The following is an 11,941-nucleotide window of genomic DNA, read 5'->3' on the forward strand; positions in this document are numbered from 1 at the left end:
GGCAGTCTTCCGGCATCCATAGCATCCTTTGAAAAATTGCATTCATCCGTCGACAGCGTAGCGTGCACCTCTTTCTGATGACGTGAGACGCGACGGAATGTCTTTTTTCGCAGAGATTCTCCGTCTTTCGCAATTTCGTGCAATCTCTAGCGACAGAGCGTCAATCTTTTTCTCTTATTTTTTATCAATCTTCTGTGCATGTACTTTCTATGTCGATTCCTATCGTCTGTGTCGTCTTCTCGTTACTCTCTTCACTCTCTCTTCCTCTCTTTTTCTTATACCGTCGCTTCGTTCTTTTCGCTCGCTGAAGCTGTTTTCCCCTTTGGGCCAGATCACATCCATCATCCGAGGCAACCAAATCTCGGCATTTGTTGAGGTCTTCATCCTCTGACTTCACACGGTCACGGCGGCTCCTTTCAGCATCGATGAAGGGGTGACGTCGTCGGTGAGACGGGTCTAGTCCGATACCGTTTTACCATGTACATTTTCACATGTCGACGACTCAATTTCATGTTATTTGCGATCCACATTTTGTTTGCTTGCTCTCAAATGATATAAGTGCTTTTGTGTATAAAAGTATATTTATATCTAAAAAAAGATAACGTGCTCGTGAAATTCCATTGATTTAAGAAAGAAATATGATCGATATGAATGATTCGAATTATATGCCATAATATTGCGATTGATAATTGCATTTTATATTGATATAATAAGAAATTTAAAATAATATTTTATTCTTAACATGTTAAGGTTCAGTATTTCGCAGTGACATGAAATTACAATTTTGTAACGAGGACAAATTAATTATTGTGATTTCCTAAAACATAACTAGAACTTTCCGATGAGATTTAATCATCTAATTTTGTTGTTATATATAAGACAAGTGATTGGAAGTCATTCTCATCGTTAAGCAAAATTGCGTTTCTTATAGATTGTCTCATTACTTCGAACTATTCTCGACACCCCGGTCTCCAGATTAGAAAAGGTAGGAGAGATAGAGGATTGAACTAAAATTCGTGTTGTGAAAGCCTGATCCAATTATCAGTGTCTATGAGATTGCAAAGCAGCTCGTGTACCTTTATTATGTTAACCGATCATCGACGATACGCTATTAAGGTTGGTGGCTGGATTTGTCTCAGTAATCATATTTTCGATTATGTCGAATGTTTAAATACGATTTATTTATCCTTAAAATAATAACCTCTTTTCTCTCGATATATCATAAAAGAATTGTCATCATCACATTGTCCATATAAGTGTATCGATCTTAGGAAATCAATAAACGAAAAGCATTTAATCTTTTGCAATCATATAATGATAAATACAGCATAATGTATAAAATTATCGTTACGTGGTAAGTTCATTGTAATCAAATGTATATCGAAATATATGTCAAACATAATTTTTTAATTATTAATGGAATTATATTAAAACTTTCGTTTATCCGTACCCATTCAAAGATAAAGAAAAAAATCGATACGCGAGCAGAGTTAAATGGTTAACCAGCGAGCGAATTTATAATAATCGTTATAGTGAACGGGTCAACGGGCCAACGGGATATAGTCTGCGTTTTGTGCCGTACTTTTCTACGTGATGCGACACAACGGGTACACATTGGCATAATGAAGAAACTTGGCGCGGGGTCTTTGACGGAAAGAGGAACGTGGAGAAAGAAGTTTCGGGTGAAGTTTTCCTCGTCGCGTGACGACGCGCGCGATGCAGGCCAGTAAGACCGACAAGAATAACGGGACGACGACGACGGACGAGGACGACGAAAAGTTGGAGAATTCGTTGAAGCGACGCCAGGGTTGACGATAGGACAAAGAGGGGGACACGGAATGGCGGACCGAGGCACGTTTATCTTGCACTTCTTGCGGCCTTCGCCGCTCGCTCGTTCCCTACCACCCTGTATCCCACTGCGACCGCCACCTCCCCCCTTTTTCCGCTTCTCCTGCTCACCTCCTAGCTACCGTTTGTTCTTTTGATTCTTTCCAGTCACTTCACCGCCATTGCCATTGCTCTGCCCGGCGTTGGCTTCCAAAGTAACCCCCGGGATCCTTGTGGAAAAGTTTGGTTATTTAATTTCCTACCGCGGTCCGCCAGAGTTCTCTCTCCCTCTTCCTTCCTTCCTTCTTTTATATCTCTCAGGGCTGCTCTCACTCTCCGTTATTCTCTCCACATCCCTCTCGTTTTGCTGTCACTCATGCTATACGAAACCATCCACTTCTCCACGACGGACGACCGTTATTTCTTGTCGAGCTCTTTATTGCGAAATAACTTTTCAAAAGAAAAGATTTGTCGCGCGTGATTTTTGCGAAAGACAGATACAGCAGACTCCGCTATACTACGTATTCATCTCTAGCTCTGAAAATATTCCTGCGTATGTAATTCTTTGTTCCTGCAGTTGAATAGCTTGGTCTTCTTTTCAACGTTACAATGATTGAGTAGAACAGCGGGTAGGAAATCCGTTTAGAAAAATCTCAGAGTGTACATACATATAACTATAATATACACTCAGCATGTATATAGAGATCAGGTAGCGTTAATATCATACATATATTCAAATTTTTTTCAACCAACTGATGCCAGTTTTTCTCATCATCGACCCACACATTGCTTGTTTTTATTCAACTTTACGATCGCTTCGACCTTTGCCGATTGAGCCGTTGAATCGTTGCGTTATCCAAACGAATCTTTTCGAATAAGGGTCCGCCGGCGAGAGTACATTCCCGGATATTCGCCAGTATATACAACTGCTCTCCATGGTTCGTTCGCGACAGCGAACTGTGATCCGCGCGTGTGCATCGTATACGTACATGCGCGACGCACGCGTGTGGATATAGAAGCGCGCCGGCGTATAATTCAGTTTTACCCTGAAACGACTCATTTATATGCGTTCGTTTGATTGAATCTCTCCCGCGTGGTACGAGCGCTCTCTCTCGTTCTCTTCATCTCTCCCTCCACTCGCTCTTCTTCTCTCTCGTTCGCACCCTCCCTACCATTCGCACTACCCCGATAGTCGCCTCTTTTCGCTATGTGCGCACGGCCTCTTCTCTCCCTTCACCCTCGTCAACGCCAACGCGGTTAGCTGTTTCAATTTCCCCTCGCCGCACAAAACTGAAAGGCGTACGTACCTGTCATCTATTCTGTTCGCTCATGGATCTTCTTGTTTTACTCGCCGTTCGTTTCTTCCTTCTCCAAATTCGTTATCGCTATCGCTCGCGTGTTTCTGCCATTTCGCGTAAACGCATCGTCCACCTACACATGACGCATATCGTTATTACGGACATCCACAACATTATTGTTGACCATAATCATGTGGAATGCAATCGAGCCTGTGGTTGAGTAATCGCATGTGCGTTTGAGAACGCTACGGTCAACCGCGAATAACGGAGGAAACGTTGAAATTAAACAGTAATAATATTTGAGAATTTACATGTAAATTTTGCAAAAATTTCGATAATGTATATATTTTTGCGATGCACGGCAGCTAAATATCTCGGGAATAACAAAACAATATATATATTTTTAAAAAGTCAGCCGAAGCTCGAGAGACGCGCGGCAAATTTTCGTATTGTCGTTTTTCAGTTAACACACTTCTATCTAGTTTGAGGTGGAAATGCGTGAAACACGAATGATTATACGAGAGAAAATTCGATGGGAGCTAAGCTCTACCAATGTAGGGACACGGAATGGATCTCCCCGCTGTCGTATTTTAGGGTGTACGCGTAATGCAATTATACCTTCACCCTCCGGTTTCGGGTTCATGAATATCAACGCTCGTTTGATTTGTATAATGTCGAGTTATTGTTCCGGAATCGAAACATCGGAAAGGGAGCGCATTATTCCAGTTCGAGAGATCAGCGAGAGATTTGGCGAGCGAAGAGATATTCGAAGCAAAATTATCTTTCAATTCTCGCGATTATAAGGCATGCGTTCATTCACACAGGTATTTATAAGGAAGAATATATTTGATAAGACAATATGTCGTGTGTAAATCGTTAGAACGATGATTTACAAGAAACGTTCCACTGAACACTTGATAATTATCACCGCCTATTCGCCCCTTCACTTTAATCAAGCATCTCGATCTGAGCGATTAACCGGCCCGCAGACACGATTAACGGCAATCGTGCCGAGCACCATATACGATGGAACCACTGGGAATTAATAACGCTACTAGTACACGATATCGAATGTGCCTGCTGGTTCGCGGCTTTTGGTAACCGTTCGCAACGCCGCGGTCTAAATGCCAATAGGGACGATATTACTGCGCACATAGTGTGTGCGGTCGAAAGCGTCCGGCCATAAACATTTTATTTTATTTCCACGCCCCTATGTCGTTAAAGATTCAATATATCGAATACTAAGAAATACGCTTTGAACCATCTTGTGGATGTAAAACTCGGTGACTGATCGACAGGAGCGCAAGAATAGAAAGCGCAAAGTATTATTGCCAAGTTTAAAAGCGCGACGCGCTTTTCGAAAGTTTTCTCACGAGTCTCCCAATAAGAGCAATCACTATTTTATTGATATGTTTTAAGCTTACTGGGATTACAGACGCATCGATCTTTCTTGTCGACTATTCGATACTCCGGCCTGTATTCCGGCATTCAATTGACAGTTCTAAAGCCCCAAAGTTCCGCACCGGCGGGACACATATCGATCGCGTCCGCGCGCCGCAAAATGCTCTCCAGGATGGACCGTTTATTCCGGCTGCTTGCTGTCCAATGACTAATTACTTCAGTTAACTGCTCGTGAAAAATGCACTACTGCCCGAATACCCCGAAAACGGAATGTATAATCAGGCCGAATTGGTCGGGGCGAAAGAGAGAGAGAGAGAGATCGGGAGCAGGAGAGTGCGAGCAGAGAGCTGACGGCGGGGATGTACGATCGTTTCGAGCGAACGTCACACCGCGGTAATCACTGGTAATGCAGATGGCGGCTCGCCGATGGACGGCATTGACAATCAGCTATATAATTAGAGGCCTCGCCCACCAATTAAGCCGCATTCATCGGACGCGACTGCCGGGTTGCGCGAGCGTCTGCTCCTGCGAAAAGTCTGCGAATGGTAAGCGCGAGTTAATGTGCGGCGCAAGCGACGCTCGTTAACGTAATTATGCGTTCGACTATTTCGCTGATCATCAGAATCTGTGTTGCAACCCTGTGGGGAAAAAAAAAAAACGTTTCGCATATCGCGCACAGTACGTATACGTCGATCATGAGCGACAGACCGTGCATTCACCACGATAATCATTATTAATACCTAAATGCGGGCGGATCGGACGCGCTATCGAATATCGCTCGTAGCCATACGGTTAATTCGAAACTCTCGCTGCTCTACATATGCATTATTCTCACCTGGCAGAAGATAAACGTCGATATGAGGATTTCACATCGCCGCGACATATTGTCGTGACAGGCGCTTCCTGGGCGAGATGCATTTATATAGAACTAACGCGGCTAATATTTCAATGTCGATCGAAGTTACTATCACGCGCGTGACCCGCGTAACAATTCGCTCGCGAAATACGAGGCGTTTTCGGGTTTTTTTTTTTTTTTCCCGATACGCCTAGATACACAGAATCGTTTAACTGTCGCACAATCGCATCGACGAATCTCATGTATGTGCCGAAGACTTGGCGGATCTATTACGACACGATTGGTCGCGATCGAACGGATTCTGTGAATTAAAATCGATACGTGAGAATTACCTTGGAACGATCATGACTTGTATCTCTTAAGTATCTTCCGAGAAGAGCAATCTTAAACGATACAAATACGGATACCGGATGTATATCTTTGCGCTCTATACGGATATAATAATCTGCTTGGTCGTGTAAAAGTTTTGTTTCGTATGCCATCATTAAATTCGAAATAACGTTACTGCTGCCATTTCAGAACTAAAACCATTTTGTGCTATGTAATCTTATACGCGCAGTCGCTAAGTTCGATTCTATCTAAAGTTTTTGATCATTATGATCTTGCTCTCTGCAATTTCTATTATATTTTTGCAACATTTACGATATTTAATCTATTGTAAGCATATTATTAAATAAACTATTATCTATTTACTATCTATTACAAATTAATTAATATTATGTAATATATCAATTATTTAAAATATTATTAAATTCGTATTATATTATCATTTTAATATAACATTCATTACATAATGCATTATATAAGAATGAGAAGGATAATATTGATAAAATATCATGGATAATGTTTCCGATTAAGAATTTATGGTGAATGATGAGACCCGGAGGAGTCTATGGACGAGCGTCATCCATTACACGAAAAGTTTTATTAATGTTATCATATATGTATCATGTGTTCTCTCTATATTCTCAATATTATTTCTCGCGCTGGCAACCGCAAAACGGGTTCGCCGTAGAGCTCCAGGCGTATCGCGGTTTCTTGCAGCGATATTTGAGCAGTCGCTTAACGCTGAGATCACCACCTGAAATCGCGAGAGAAGATTTTCTCGAATGTTCTTATCGAAAGCTATTTTAGTCGAGCAGATACGACGCTCGCGCGTCCGTGCTTCTATTTCTCTCTTCCAATTCTGTAGGAACGAGCGGCACGTTATAGAATCTGTTTCTGGCATTTTCAAACCTGGTTTGATCGGTCTTCGCTACGTGTTCATGCCTTCGATATCGTGACAAAACCATCTCAACTTATTAAACGTATATTGCGACTTTGTCGATAATTGTAATTTATTCGTAGATTGTTACAATGATACGAAACAGTCCAAAGTACCGCAAAGATTTAACAAAGACATCGATCGCTGGATGTAACAATATTTATAATTCAAGTGACGAAAAGTTGATATTAATTTGTCTCGCTCTTCATGCGATTCAATTCTTTTTACGGATGTCAAGCAAATTAGTTAAGCTGAGGCCACGAAGGGCGGACACAAGAGCAGCTATAAAATGAACGGCTTTGTGCCGTGGACGCGTGATACATCTCACTTAAATGCGGCGCACGATGTCGCTCGGATAGCGGGACACGACAGGCGCCTGTTTGTTGCAGCGGTTGCTAACAAGACGTGAGAGTGGACTATACGAAAACCAAAGGCGCCAACGCCTTTGTGCGCCCCACGTTCTACTCTTTTTGCACTATTATTACCCACCGCGCCGGTGTCTATTGCCCCGATATCGATGTATCGGTCGCAGCTGACTCGCACACTACCATGCATAACCACATACTAATGAACGTACCATATACAGACGCGCCGAGCTTAACGCGATGCTTGTACGGCGTAGTTTAATACGGCTGGGTGACCGTAAAGCCCCGGTTCCACGATGCGAGACGGAGGTCGGGAAGAAGGGTTCCGTGAGGGGATGGGTAGCGGTCCAGGTGTCGATATAATCGAGAGGCTTGCTCGTCATCAAAGTGCCACGTAGACCTCCGGCGTATAGCACCGAGGCGACGGTGGCACAACAGCAACAGCAACGCCGACGGTGGCAGCCCTCGTTAAGGCAAAAACGCGAGAGATGATGGATGGATGCTAAATTGCATTAATTAAATCCACCGTGACACCCTCGGCCGACGCAGCCCTTGGTATCACTCGGCGGTATTGCTCGGGCTTGTCTGTGATCGAGACATGAGCCGTTTAACGGGGTACGGGTCACTTTGATGATCATACCCCATACAGAATCCCGTTCTTCGTCTACCTTCTCTTTCTCTCGCGCATTCACGTAATCTCTTCTACTCCTTCGCTCTTCTTCACCTTCCACACAACATCCATCGTACCAGGGAGGTACTTTATCAAAGACGCTTTACCTCACTAGAGTATATTCTGTGAATCAGAACGGAATGCGGATTGTGCGAGACGCGTTTTACTCGGGCTTCAGCTGGCCGACGCAGCAGTGCGTTCTAATCGACCGCAGACGGACATTAGTACGCTCCGTACTAAAATTAGCGGGCATGAACGATGCCTTGTTTCCTGCAGCGCCATTAGCAAAGAATCTGCTGGAAACACAGTGGATCCACTATCGACAAGTTACGCGTATATCAATTAATTCGAGCCCATGATGATGCATACTAAATAAATTGCGCAATATTTTTTTCTGTTTTATTAATTCTTCAAATATTATCTCGTCGAAATATTAGTTTTTGAGAAAGCTAGGAGAGAGAGAGAGAGAGAGAGAGAGAGAGAGAGAGAGAGAGAGAGCGATATAATATTACGCCCATTTCAAAATTACGAATTTTAAATTAATTGCAATATGCAGTAACGGTGCTGAAAAAAAATTTGTTTATACGATGTCGACATCGTGCTATTTATACATATTTCTGAGTTTTGCTTCTTGCGCAATGAATGTTATTGCACTGTAACCGTTTATTTAAATTAAAACATTTTAATCGATTAAATATTCCATGAATTAGAATCAAACATGACAATCTAAGATGCGCGAATAATTGAGCGAGAATGCGAGAACTGCATCGAGCTTTATAATTGATTAAGGAATCGGCTAAAATTGAACACAAGATTGAATACAAGATTCAAAGTCGAATTATTTAATCAAATAACAAATCTTAAAAAATATTATCAAGCATAGTGCTATTTTACAGCATCGCTTTTAAATAATTTAGAAACGATTATTAAATTCTATTCCCGCTATAGAAAAATATTTTTCGCATCTCTCTCTCTCTGTGAAATCTATTCTTGTTTCTTAAATCAGCTTGAAACTTCTATTCACATTAACCTTTATTCAATACTCTTTTAAATCATATATATATATATATATATATATACGGCTTGAAAACCCATTTATGTTACATCGAAGTTTAATGCCTCCTTTCGGATCGGAATCAGCGAAACCGTGCATGCGTAGCGTAGTTTTTGTAAAAAAAAAATTCAACGTTTTCCCTTGCTGTTTTATATGGGATATAAAGCCGCAGTTAAGCGGATTTAACGGAACAAAAGAATATACGCGTGCACGCGAATTCTTACGGCTAAGTGAGATGTTGCTCGATCCCATATGGAGAAGGCTACACGTTTCGTTTCCCCTTCTTAAGAGATAATGAGATCTCGATGCTTACCATGTGTTTCGGATGAGAGATAAGTGAGAGCCGTATCGCATAGATATTAAGTATAATTTAGTGGATTGACCGGACGAAAAAGGAGGAAGAAGAAGATCCCGAAGAAGGAAAAAACGATATTGCGTTATAAGAAACACGCACAGGTGTGTGCGAGTTTCGATTATACCACGAGTGGCTACACAACCACTCTGTCGTGTCTCTCAACGCAAGGAAATACTAAATAATAAACAACGAGACAGCTAGGCAATTATAACGCTGTTTAGGGCTTTGCGTGTAATATGGATGGACAATGCCTTTCGCCAACGTATATTAAACGGTAATTGTGGCGAATATTCCGTAAGCGTGAAATTATAATTATAATATATTATATTTTATCTCTTTCCATCAAAATATTTTAAATTTACCGTACATAAGATTGCATCTTTTTTGAGTTCAACGTAATTTATCAATTTTTCATACTTTTGTTTATTATTTTATGTATCGCGACAATACTTTCAGTTTATATATTGTGCCGTGTTGTGAAAACGAGTGAGGATAAAGGGATGACTATGAAAAGGCAGAAGTCTGTATAAAATTGCGAAACACGCGGATAACGCTCCACTATACGAGGACACGGATTTTGTTGATCCGCGCGACGACAAATATTTTCGATTCGTTCGTACGAAAAAAAGATCCGTCGATTCGCGACTCAGATGCAACGAGGTGTGGAAGCTTCAAAGGCGCGCGAAGCACTTCCGCGGAATAAGAGGATAATGTAGACTCGATTTGACGTCTTTGAATATTTAATATCGCACGAAGCGTCTCATCTCTTTCTCTCTCTCACTCGCACTTTATCACGCGCGATGATTCAGACGCTTGCTAGTATTGAAATGGAACTAACTAGAAGAATCATGCTTCGCGAAGCGAACATCATGTTGCATATAACTGATCGCTTTCCGATATAGAAAACATCATTTTCTATGAAATGTCTTTTACTTGTATTCTTATTACTCTTCTTCTTTCTATATTAGATATATGACAGAAACGAATAAAAAAATGTACAATCTCTATATAATAAATAAATAGACACGACTTTATAAAATTTTCTATAGAAATGCATCAGACATTTTGCAATTTCTTCAACGCATTTATCGTGGAGAGGAGTTCTTACCTTCGAGTGTTCCACAACAGGCACGATTTTTGCAGACACATCCCGCTCGTGTCGTGCACACCGACGCTTTATATTTCAAATGTTGAACGCGACGATACCGGTGGGATGCAGTTTACGGTTTTTCCGGTGATTTGCCCCGCTCTTGCTGTACGCGCTCTCCCAAAAAGACGGCACCTCGGACCGCGCCGAGGTATAGGGGCAGTCGTAAGAAGCGTCGCGACGACGGGAGAAGGCCCGACCGAATGGCCTCATGCAATTCTAAACTATTTCAATGAAATGGGATAGAGCGACCAGTGGATTTGTTGGTCGTAGCACCCATCGTCTTTCTGCGCGAGCGCGAGCACAGCACGAGAGAAAGAGATTGAAGAGAGAGAGAGAGAGAGAGAGAGAGAGAGAGAGAGAGAGAGAGCTAAGAAAAGCCACGCTTTTACACCGGCTTCTCCACTAGTTTTCCCTTTGTTCTAAAATTCTTACGACTTCCCTTACCCCTGTCGACTGCATCTTCACCGCGAGCAACAAAGGAAGTGGTTTGTAGCCTCGCTACGGTCGTAATACCCGGTATGTACTACCGCGCTACAGTCTCTATCGGGGTACAGAATTGTCTCCCCTTCCGCGTTACCAAGAGAGACACTTTGTACCGTGGCCTGGATGCCGCGCAACTTTCTCAACCAGCCTCTGGCTGGTTCAGCTAACTTGGAGGATTTTCGTATTAGCATATCGACTTATTCATACACCTCGCTTGACTTCGTTCTCGCGGTATCCTTCGGGCTGTATCGCATGATGTAGCGGATGCTGCAGTGTCGAACGTATATATCTCAATCCTATAAAATTTATTTCATTATACATATATACGTCAGCATGAATTTACCTTCTGAAAGACGGACGCCGCAATGATGCAATTCGTAAAGAGAATTTTGATAATGCGGTTGTATTATTCAATTTTGTTAATTTATGTTGAGAGACATTGACAAAGAACAATTATATAATCAATTATTTGTTAATCGTCTGGTATACATTTCACAAGGAAAACTCGATATTGAACATGAATAGTACGCGATAAAAAAAATAATTTTTGTTTTGCATAATCGTGTCTATTGTTCTTTGTCCTGATTAATTCATATATAAATAATATGAATAGTCATCTAGAATAACAAGATTTCGCTTGTATTGTAATTACATTTACACGCACTCACTAGACCACTAACTGAATTTTCGCTAACTGAATGATTTAGTCGGAATAATTGTGTTAACCGTTTTACTTCAATTAGCGTTCGTTTGCGTCAACTATCAAATTGAAACGTTGCATTATGCTTATATATAAAGGCTCACAATTATTAGCCTTCTTCCCTTTCAAATAATTCAACTCACTCTGTGGAATTTCTTCTCGTTACATAAATTGATTTCACATCTAATCTTTCCTAATTTCTTTAGAATTCAATAATTTCATAGAAAATTAGATTCGACTATAATATGATTTATACAGGATTGAGAAAAGTTAAAAATATATATAAAAAAATATTTCAATAAGTAGTAGAAAATATCGAGAATTAATTTAAAAAAAGGACTTATCTTGAGATTTTATTATACATATAATATAGCAATTTTTTTTTTAATATATATATTATATCAATTTAAATATTAAATCTCTTTGTATTCGAATGTTACAAATCTGACATATTTTTCATCAGCATTTCGCGAATGCTCTTCAATAAGTATCAATAGAACGAGGATCTCGATAATCGC

General features: G+C 41.0%; 1 protein-coding gene across 4 annotated transcripts in view; it reads left to right on the forward strand.

Annotated features, from left to right (window-relative positions):
* LOC126852868 (semaphorin-2A) overlaps positions 1 to 11,941 on the forward strand; it is a 332,693-nt gene that overhangs the window by 185,519 nt on the left and 135,233 nt on the right. The window lies entirely within an intron of this gene.

Source organism: Cataglyphis hispanica, chromosome 1 (assembly GCF_021464435.1).
Source record: "Cataglyphis hispanica isolate Lineage 1 chromosome 1, ULB_Chis1_1.0, whole genome shotgun sequence".
In the NCBI taxonomy this organism is placed as follows: domain Eukaryota; kingdom Metazoa; phylum Arthropoda; class Insecta; order Hymenoptera; family Formicidae; genus Cataglyphis; species Cataglyphis hispanica.